The sequence below is a fragment of the Mirounga angustirostris genome, unplaced genomic scaffold (genome assembly GCF_029215605.1).
Source record: "Mirounga angustirostris isolate CCGP_5_RB_7025 unplaced genomic scaffold, mMirAng1.0.hap1 SCAF_6, whole genome shotgun sequence".
In the NCBI taxonomy this organism is placed as follows: domain Eukaryota; kingdom Metazoa; phylum Chordata; class Mammalia; order Carnivora; family Phocidae; genus Mirounga; species Mirounga angustirostris.
Genome location: NW_026991714.1, coordinates 20,577,613 through 20,588,759, shown reverse-complemented (window position 1 = coordinate 20,588,759; position 11,147 = coordinate 20,577,613).

The window sequence follows — 11,147 nt, the reverse complement described above, 5'->3', positions numbered from 1 at the left end:
CAGAAATAATGGGACCTACACAGCACCTAGAGACAACCACTTTCCTCTGGTTTTGTACAGCAACAGGAAAAGTGTTTGAAGACTTTTTCTTAACTCATGTCTTTTGCACCAGCCATTTGTGCCCGGCCCTAGCCTTTATCGTAATTGGGAAAAAAAACTCCCATTGGTGAAGTCGTTGGGAAATATGGGAATTGGAATGTTCGTTGTACGGAAAGCATGGCCAGGAAATAGAAGCTGAGCACACCTGCCAAATAACCAACGGAAGGTTGTCTGAACACTTTTGCAAAAGTGTTTTATTCTTTATTCATCACAGGTATGAACATACAACTATTCGGTTATTTTTTCTTATTTGGCAAAAAAACCCTTTCAGCAGCAAAAAAACTAAAGTTTATATTTAATGAAAAATAGTTGTTTTTGTTACTTAGGAAGATTGATAATAGAAGTGAGCTTGCACAAAACATTTGTCAACATTTTCCATTTACGGTGGGGGCTGCAGTGCAATCACTGGCCACATGAAAAACGGAAGACACAATTGTACTAAAGCATCAGCATGTACTTTATAAGTGAGTGTTTCATGAAGACAGTACACAGAGATTATGAATATCAGCATGTAAGATATTAATGAAAATCTCTGTGATCTTAGTTAAATGTGGCCTGGCAACCATAAACCATAAACTGCTAGATCTATCAGAAGCCACCTTGAAATATTAAAATCATTTTACATGCTGACTTGAGGGTAGTTTAAATTTCTTCCAGTGTACTCAGTAAGCCAGTAACTCTGAGCCCTTCAGGCAATCCTCAGACACAGGGCTTTCCACAGTTTGCCATCTGCCTCTGTATGCCCACATTTTTGCCTTTGCTACCATCTCAGGTCATGATTTTAATGCAAACCCAAAGTGTGGTTTTCAAGAAAAATTGCATCAGCTTCAGCTCATCCCATGTTCAGTACCCTCATATTTTTGATCATCATATTTTTTGTAAATGCCTATTTTCTTCAATTGCCACTACTTTAAAAAGAGGAAGTGATGGTGTGAAGTAGAGATAGCATTCTCAGTGAAATATTCCTAAAAAATGGGGACAATCCCATCAGTCATTTTAGCTACACTTCTTGGTACGAGAAAATTTCCTCAGTAATAGAATTTCTAATGACAAAGATTCTTTGCTTGGCCAACTTTAGTCAGGCTCCTGAACCTTCTCCTAGGCCCATCTGTACACTTTCTTGAAAAATCCAATTTTAGCAAGACCCCTGCTAAAACAGTTCAGCAAAACCCTCCCATCCTCCATATCTGATCATTCTCAATATCTAATCAGGGTCCTCATCCTCCATCAGTCCCCAGTGATGTCTGATCACCCTGGCCTATCTTTGGCAAGAACCCTGTTAGATTAGTTTGACTAGATTCCCACCCTACTCTTTGGGCTCCTCTTAGTAATTTTTCATCCACTAACCCCCACCCTGCTCCTTGGTTATAAATTCCTGAGTGCTCATGCTATATTCAGAGTTGAGCCCAATTCTACACTGAGATCTCTTTTCCTCTTTTGTAATACTCCTGAATAAAATTTATTTTTACTGTCTTAGCTACTGTCCAGCTCTGTTGTTTTGTTGACACTAACTTGAGTTCTTATAGAAATAAAAGAAATATTTATGTCAAGAAAGAGTTTGCACCACTGGAAATAATATTTATAGTTCCAGAAGGCTACCTTCCTTTCCTTACTATAAAAACTATAAATTATTAAATGTTTTCATATTATCATTCCTAATAAATTCCATTATAATCCTAATGTTGTAGTCATAAATATTAATCTCTCCCAAAGACTTCTCATAGTTTGGTACAGATTCTTTTTTCATCTTTGTGCTATTCTTATGAGGTTAGAAGTGAAAGAAAGTTATTTTCTTTTAGAAATGGAGGAATTTTTTAGGCTTCACCAAGAGCTAATGAGGTGGGGATGAAATGAAACTTACTGATTCTCAGCTCATGGGTTGTTCTCATTTTTCATGGGTTCCTCATTAGAAATGACTAGGAAAAATGAGAAAAATGGTAATAAGATTATTCTTACTAGGAATTTTCAAGTTGTCCATGGAGGTATTTTTTTTTTTTTTTTAGGAAAGAATATTTGATGAATCACAGTTCTTTGCATAAACCCCTTTGAAGGAAAAAAAGGAAAAGGTTCAAAGGGGATGTCCAGAAGATAAGTCTCTGGGCCTACAGTGAATTGATTCTTAGTCAACAGGGGAATTTCTCAAACATTCTTAAAGCTCAACCCAGAACTGCATCTGTCAGCAGTGTCTGTCTTCCAGGTCAGAAACATTTACAAGTCGAACCTAAATGTGAAGCATCTACAACTCCATCTTAAACAACTGTCTTTATCCCCTCAAGAGAAGAGAAGCCAAATAACAGGACTCTGCATGTCTGACTAATTACTCATTTCCTGCAAATGCAAAACCTAACAGTTAACATGAAATGAGGATAGCAACAAGTTGTGTATTATAAATGTGTTTCAAAGAATTCAGGCTCCTCTGAAATATTTCTGTTTAATAAAAGGCCAAAGAAAAAGAAGATCTCTTAGAGTCTGTCTCTACTCCAGGAAATTTTCCGTGCAAATCACCAATGGGAATTTCTTTTTTGCCACCAACTGGTAAAAATGACCCTATTCCTGTTTGTTTATTTTGTGGTTTATAGTTCCTGCACTAAATCCTAATTATACAGATGAAATTTTAAGGAACACTGTTCATTAGTGTTTAGCCTGAAACCATAAATACACTAGAAATTTCTGAAATTTATGGGATTGGTTCATAATGATGAATGGTACATAAGGTATTACCTTAATTCGTCAGACTTTAGGCAAAATCACAGAAAAAACATATTCTAGAGAGAAGCTCTATAATTCATCTGGAATTCTGGAAAACATCTCCCTTGTTAAAAGATACAGAGGGGCACCTAGGTGGCTCACTTGGTTGAGTGTCTTCTTGCTTTCTGCTTCATGCTGAGCAGGGAGTCTGCTTGAGATTCTTTTTCTCCCTCTCCCTCTGCCCCTCCCCTCTGCATGCTCTCTGTCTGAAATAAATAAATAAATCTTAAAAAAATAAAAAGAAAATGTGCTTTCATAACATCCATAGCAAATTATGACATTTCACAATCTTTATAATTTAAAATAAACCATTATGAAGTTTTTATAGAAAAAGTAAATTATATTCTTATGATTTAATTGGCTAGCAAGAGGATTTAACAAGAGGAGAAGAAAAAAGAAAGGAGGTTGTCTTTCTTTTGTCAAAGATAAAGAAAGACATTAGTTAGAGTGGTGAAAAAAAGATTTTTTTTTCAGTAACTACCGACAGTAGGGGAAAGAACTGAGCTCCATTTACATTTACACAGAAGGACTGTGGCATTTCAAAAGGAGAACCAGGGAATAGGGAGGAGGAGCTATGGGGGCTCAAGTAGAGCCATGGGGAGTGAAAACTTCTAGAGGGTTGGTCAGTGTAAATGATTAGCCAGCTGCATCTGCTCCTACAGTTATGCAAGTTAGGATTCTGTCCTCCCACAGAGACTAGGAGATAGAGGCCCCATCCTTCCTGGTGATTACATTTCAAGGAATGGCTTTCAGGTCCTTGAAAAAGACACTCTTGAGTTGTAGGAGATACAAAGGGACAGAGGAAGGATTCATAGTTGTAAGCCCTTTTCTAGTAAACACTCTAGGAAAGGGAGGTCAAAAGCCTATCATCAGGTGTTGTCTAGAACAAGTAGTAAATTCTTTTGACGGCCCTGAGCTTTTCCAGACAAGAGCACCTCTCTGTCTCTCTTTTGCCCGCCCTCTCTCTCTCTCCCGTGCCTCCCTCTCTTTTTCTCTCTCTTTCTCCCCTCCCACTCCACTCCCCCACTCTCTTATTCCCTCTTACTGTTATCTGACGGAATGAACTATAGAAACCGTAGGTATTTTAAGCAAGAAGGGTTTAAAGACAGGAAATTATGTGCTTACACAAATATTGGAAATGATAAAAGAAAGGATTCCAGGCTGGGCCTACAGGACTGACCTCAGATTGACCCCACTGAGAAGCTACTACCTCTGAGGTCTGTACTAGAGCTGTAAGTTCAGGAGTAATTCCTGAAGCTGTAATGCAGGTGCCGGAATGCTAAAATGAAGAAGCTGTCCTGTAGCCAGTGTGTCTGCCTTGCAACACTAAGGACACTAGAAAGTGGATTCCAAAAGCTAGAACTAGGCATTAACTCTTGACTTCCAAGAAGCTGTAGTGAAGATGCTGGAAGTTAGCTGCAGGAACGCCTCATGTTTCCACAGTATTGCTCATGAGCGGAAATAAAAAGATAGCTTTGACTTTGCTGTTCTATATCTTCTATCAACAGAAACTAATATGAATCCAGAACACTAGCTACAAAAGTGTCTTTGTTTCTTTTCACTTTTTCCCCTTTTTTCTCCCCACTCCCATCTTTTAAATGCATGAGTGTGTACTTACTCCACCGAAAGTGCTAAACATGGCTGAAAATTACACGTAACAGGTGAATCTCATGCTTTTGTGTACTTCACAGTCTGGCGGGGAGCTAGATGAGGGGTTACTGTCCCACAGGTAAGTGCTGGAGTAGAATTGTGGAGGGGGCTCTGGAAATGTAAGAGAGGTTATCTCTAGATGGAATCCAAGATGTTGTTAAAAAAAATGATCCTAATGCTGTCTATGAAAAGATGATTACAAAGTTGTCCATTGTGTGTGGGGGGTCCTTTTAGAGGGAAGAATAAATCAGAAAGTATAGATTTAAGGAAGTCTGGTAAGCTAATGGAATAGCAAATTGTTTACTATAGTCCTGATGTAAGGGTAGTGGCTCTAGCTCTAGAAAAGAATAGCTGGAGACAAGACCTTACTTCTAAGCATGAGGCTACAACTCCTAAAAGTACAACAATATCTAAACAATGCCACTTGGCCTTTTTCCAACCTTGCTTTGTAAGGCCGACGCTTAACCCACTGAGCCACCTGGGCGTCCCTATGATGAAGAATCTTTAGTGAGGAAACAGACGTGTAGATGTTAGCTATATAACCAGATGATTTCTCTGAAGGAACAATGTACAGAATGCTCCAGGAACCCAGATGAGGGCTCTCCTAAGTCATTTGGAGACATCAACAGAGGCTTCATGACAGAAGCAGTATTTTAACTGAGAAGTAAAGACTGAGTAGGAATTTTCTAGATGGATTAATATGTGGGGTGGAAGGATGTTCTAGGGAAAAGCTTTTCATATATCAATCTTCCTCAGTGAGGAGAACACCGGCCAGTAGTGGAGGGCCACTATGGGATTGGGATGGCGCTGTGAGGATATGCAGAGACATAAGACAGGTCAAACACTGCCCTCAAGGATATAGCAGAAATTGTGTAGTGAACGCTGCAAGTAATATGAGCTTCTAGAGAGGAGAGGTTTCCTGAGGCCCAGGGAAGGCAGCAAGGGCTTTGTGGAAGGTGTGAAATTCGATTAAGTCTTGGATTTGGAAGGACTGCAGGGACATTCCTCCAGATAAGGCCAGGGATGTGAACTACTCTCCAGAGATAATATTAGTATGGTCCAATGATTAGAGGAAATAGAGCCTGTCTTTAGCAGAGGCACATCTTTGAAATTGGCAGAAATGAATGTTGGACATGTCACTGGCACACATTATGGAAAGCTAAAAATGCCAAGTGCACTTAAGGGAGTAAGATAGAAAAGTATAGCAGAAAATGCTGTATCTGGAAGTCCATAGATTCAAGTACTTGTCTCGTCTATAATCAGTTCTGTAATGTTGGACATGGTGCACAATGTATAAAGTGAGGGCGGTGAAATTTCATAATCTATAAGGCCACTTCCAGTTCTAAATTGCTACATGGCTTTAAGACATGTTGAAATTTCTAGTGGGTTTTATTGTGGTGCTATTGTTATTTGGCCTTAAGAAGGTAAAATTAAATTTGGGGAGCTGGTATTTCAGCTCTGCAGTTACTAATTTCATGACCTTAAGAAAGCAGTGTACTTTCCTGAGTCTCTTTCCTTATTTGTAAAGCTGGGATAAGGTTTGCCTTCCCTATCACTAAGGTTATTTTGAGGATCAAATGTGGTGACTATATAAAATGTTGTGTATTCTATAAAGTGTTACAGGAAACATTTTAAAAGAGGTAAAGTAGTTGACCATTATGGTAATCCTGCATGAGGAGACATGATCTGAGCATAAGTAATGCCATACAGATAGAGAGTAACAAACATATATGAAGATACTTTGAAGGAAATGTAGATAGAAACCAGTGACTTCTATAGTTTTAAGAGTACAGATCTTTTACCTCTTTGGTTAGGTTTTTCCTAGGTAATTTATAGAACATTTATGAAAGAAATTGAGGAAGACACAAAGAAATGGACCAAGTTCATGGATTGGAAGAACAAATATTGTTAAAATATCTATGCTACCCAGAGCAATCTACACATTAAATGCAACCCTTATCAAAATACCACTAGCATTTTTCTCAGAGCTGGAACAAACAATTCTAAAATTTGTATGGAACCTGCAAAGACCCCAAATAGCCAAAGTAATGTTGAAAAAGAAAACCAAAGCTGGAAGCATCACAATTCCAGACTTTAAGCTGTATTACAAAGCTGTAATCATCAAGACGGTATGGTATTGGTACAAAAACAGACACATAGATCAATGAGACAGAAGGGAGAACCCAGAAATAGATCCTCAGCTCTATGGTCAACTAATTTTTGACAAACCAGGAAAGAATAGCCAATGGAAAAAAGATGAATTTGGGGATTTACAATTGTTGGAAAATACAATATTTTATATAGTCATCACATTTGATCTTTAAAAAAACCTTAGTGTTAGGGAAGGCAAATCTTATCCCAGCTTTACAAATAAGGAAATAGACTCAGTAAAGTACATTACTTTCAAGGTCGTGAAACTTTCTCAAGGGCATGAAACTGTTAGGAAAATTGCCACATGCAAAAGAATGAAACTGGACCACTTTCTTACACCATGTTCAACAATAAATTCAAAATGGATGAAAGACCTAAAAGTGAGACAGGAATCCATCAAAATCCTAGAGGAGAATACAGGCAGCAACTTCTTTGACCTCGGCCACAGCAACTTCTTGCTAGACATGTCTCCAAAGGCAAGGGAAACAAAAGCAAAAATGAACTATTGGGACTTCATTAGGATAAAAAGCTTTTGCACAGCAGAGGAAACAATCAACAAAACTAAAAGGCAACCTATGGAGTGGGAGAAGATATTTGCAAATGATGTATCAGATAAAGGGCTATCATCCAAAATCTATAAATAATTTATCAAACTCAACACCCAAAAACCAAAAAGTCCCGTCAAGAAATTGGCAGAAGACGTGAACAGACATTTCTCCAAAGAAGACATACAAATGGCCAACAGATACATGAAAAAGTGTTCAACATCACTTGGCATCAAGGAAATACAAATCAAAACCACAATGAGATAGCACCTCACACCAGTCAGAATGGCTAAAATTAACAATTCAGGAAACAACAGATGTTAGCAAGGATGCAGAGAAATGGGAACTCTGTTACACTGTTGGTGAGAATGCAAACCAGTGCAGCCACTCTGGAAAACAGTATGGGGGTTCCTCAAGACGTTAAAAGTCTAGGTACCTTACAACTGCACTACTAGGTATTTATCCAAAGGATACAAAAAGAGTGATTTGAAAAGACAAATGTACCCCAATGCTTATGGCAACAATATCCACCATAGTCAAAATATGGAAAAAGCCCAGATGTTCATAGATAGATGAATGGAAAAAGATGTGATCTATATATGATATGTATGTATAGCTAGCTATCTATCATCTATCTATCTATCTATCTATCTATCTATCTATCTATCTATCTATCATCTATCTATCTATCTATCTATCTATCTATCTATCTATCATCTATCATCTATCTCTCTATATAATGGAATATTACACAGCCATAAAAAAGAATGAAATCTTGTCATTTACAATGATGTGGATGGAACTAGAGGATATTATGCTAAGCAAATTAAGTTAGAGAAAGACAAATACCATATGATTTCACTCATATGTGGAATTTAAGAAACAAAACAGATGAACACAGGGGAAAGGGAGGAAAAATAAAATAAGATAAAAGGATAAGAACAGAGAGGGAGGAAAATCATAAGAGACTCTTAACTATAGGGAACAAATAGAGGGTTGCTGGAGGGGAGGTGGGTGGGGGATGGGGTAACTGGGTGATGGGCATTAAGGAGGGCACGTGATGGAATGAGCACTGGGTGTTATATGAAACTGATGAATCACTAAATACTACTCCTGAAACTAATCATATGTTAACTAAATTGAATTTAAATAAAAAATTAAAAAAAAAAGTAGTGACTTCTAAGGTTGATGGACAAAAGAATGAGGTGGAGGTGGGGAGATGCTAACAGTTGGGTTCAAATCAAGCTAAAATGAGAAACTTATTTCTGAATTTCAAGCACATGGAAAGAGAACAAGATTTTAGAAAGACATGTGCATCTCTGTAATCTCTACTAATATTTTCATACAAAGCATTTTAAAGATTCTATTTATTTATTTATGTGAGAGAGAGAGTGCACAAGAGGGACAAGGGGCAGAGGGGGACGGAGAGGGAGAGAGAATCCCAAGCAGACTCCGTGCTGATCACAGAGCCCAACCTGGGACTCAATCTCAGGACCCTGAGATCTGATCTGAGCTGAAACCAAGAGTCAGACGCTTAACCGACTGAGCCACCTAGGTGCCCCATACGCAAAATATTTTATTTATTTTTTAAAGTTTTTATTTATTTATTTATTTGACAGAGAGAGAGAGAGAGCACAAGCAGGGGAGTGGCAGGCAGAGGGAGAGGGAGAAACAGACTTCCCACTGAGCAAGGAACCTGACTTGGGGCTCCATCCCAGGACCCTGAGATCATGAGCTGAGCTGAAGGCAGATGCTTAATCGACTGAGCCACCCAGGTGCCTCCACAAAACATTTTAGATGATAAAAAGATGATAATCTATTTTTCTACCCTGGGAAAAAAATAAATTATAAAGCAGTCAAATTTTATCAGCTCTTTTCAGAATTGAAGAAGATTTCTTGATGCCTTGCAAATAAAGCCAAAGAAGTACAAGTGCAAAGGGCACACTGCTAGAAACTAGTGAGTCCTGAGTTATAAAATCCTAGGGTACGTTTCTGCTCCATGTTTCTGCAATTGCTACCATAAAGGGAGCATTTCAGATGTAGTGCTCTGTAACGTGGGCTCTCTTCTCAAGAATTCCGCCAATTCTTGATACATGGCTGGAGGAATGCAGACCTCTGTAGGTCGTATTTTATGTGTTGCTATGAACTGTCCAAATATTACAAACAGAGCAGTAGTATTTGACATACAATGGTCTAATGCCATGAAATTATGGCAACTGGAAATCCATTTTCATATCTCTGAAATGTAAGCTTCTAGATTAAAAGAATGGCATGAGTGCCTTTAATAAATGAATTATCCTTTATGCACTAAATTGGATCTTAGGTAGAAATATAAAGTCTCAGACTTCAAAGGAGCTTTAGTCCAGGGAGAGTCATACAGACCCTAACAAAGAAATACCCAAGCAGGTCAGGGAAGGGCTAGTGAAGGCGGGTTGAATAAAGAACTTGATAGTGAGGGAGCAGAGTATGTGACCCCAAAATATGCCACTTTGGCACTTGGGTTATTTTGGGCTGAAGGCGATCAAGACCCAGAAGACTCAAGACAAATTTTTCCTCAACTACTTAAAATAATTTAGCTAGGGGCTTGGACCAGAAAGCAAGGTGTTACTAAACTTTTTATCTGAGTGACTTACCTGTATAGCAGGGCAAACACCTAATTATCAAACATCTGCCCTTGTTATTGTTCTGTGAGTTATCTGCTTCCCTTTGGAGCCTCGGGTCTCCATCCCATTCTTTAGCTCTGGATGTCACATGAGCCTCCATTGCCCAAATCGTCCTTTGGTCTCATGTTCTTATGGGCTGCCCCCCCATACATACATACATAAAATTTATTTTTCTCCTATTAATCTGTCTTATATCTATTTACCAGCCAAAGAACCAAGAAGGTGTAGAGAAAAAAGCTTTCCTTTCCAACAGTTGGCATAGTTGGCAGGATACTTCACTGGCTGGACACTGCTCACCCTGGGGCTACTGCACTAAAGAGATCTGAGAGACCCTGGGACTTTGGGACCGTGGACAGAAGGTATGAGTTTCTTGCCGTGTCAGTCTCTTGGATCTCTGCCTACAGGGTTTGGTGGAAGTGAGAATGGTGAAAGTCTTTCTTACTTCTTTTTCTAATTTTAAAATTGGCAGAAATGTTTCTGGAGCTAGTTTCTTGGATATAGTGACTCTGGTAAAGACTTGTTATTATGAGTACTGTTGATTTTTATAGATCCTTTTCCTTCCAGGGATGGTCACTGTCCTCATTTGTCTCTGCCCATTGTGTTTTTTGTCTTAAGGAGGGAAACCATAGGGTGGAGGCAGGCATAGGTCCTATGAAGCCTGCTGTTTGATTCAGCCCCACAGATGGATGAGGTTGTGATTCTCACCAGACCAACATCTATCTGTTTAGATAAACTTTGTTGTGGGTTAACATGCCTGTGAGGTTAGGGCTGTCACTGATGGATCACTTGAAAGCCAAAGCCGCAAAATTGCTGGCATGGGTTCAGCACGTCAGAGCTCTGGAGCACTTTCCACCTAACTCAAAAGACTCCCAGGCTAGGGGAGTGGGTTAGATTGACAGTAGGATCACCTGCCAACCTCAAAAATAATTCTGTGCAATGAGCTATGCCATGAAACACTACCCAATCTCCAACTCGGCCGCGCATCCCTCTCAGGTATTAGTTTGGCTCTAAGAGAACCAAACCTTACCTAAAGATATTAATGTGCATATAAGAAGAACTGGATGAGGTTTTGTTTCGCCTTGTTCTGTGTCTTGAGAGCTTGGTCTTGTGACCAGTGAGAACATCCTTTCTGGTCTCCCAGACAAAACGTGCACATACCAGGGTGCATCTTGGTGGCCAGTCTAATAGGCTGGGGTTCCAAGAGACAAAATCCCAAGCAGGACTCTGTGTCTGACTGTGCCAGCTTCAGAAGAGATGTCATAAGGGGTGCTGATCTATTAGGGGCTTTTGT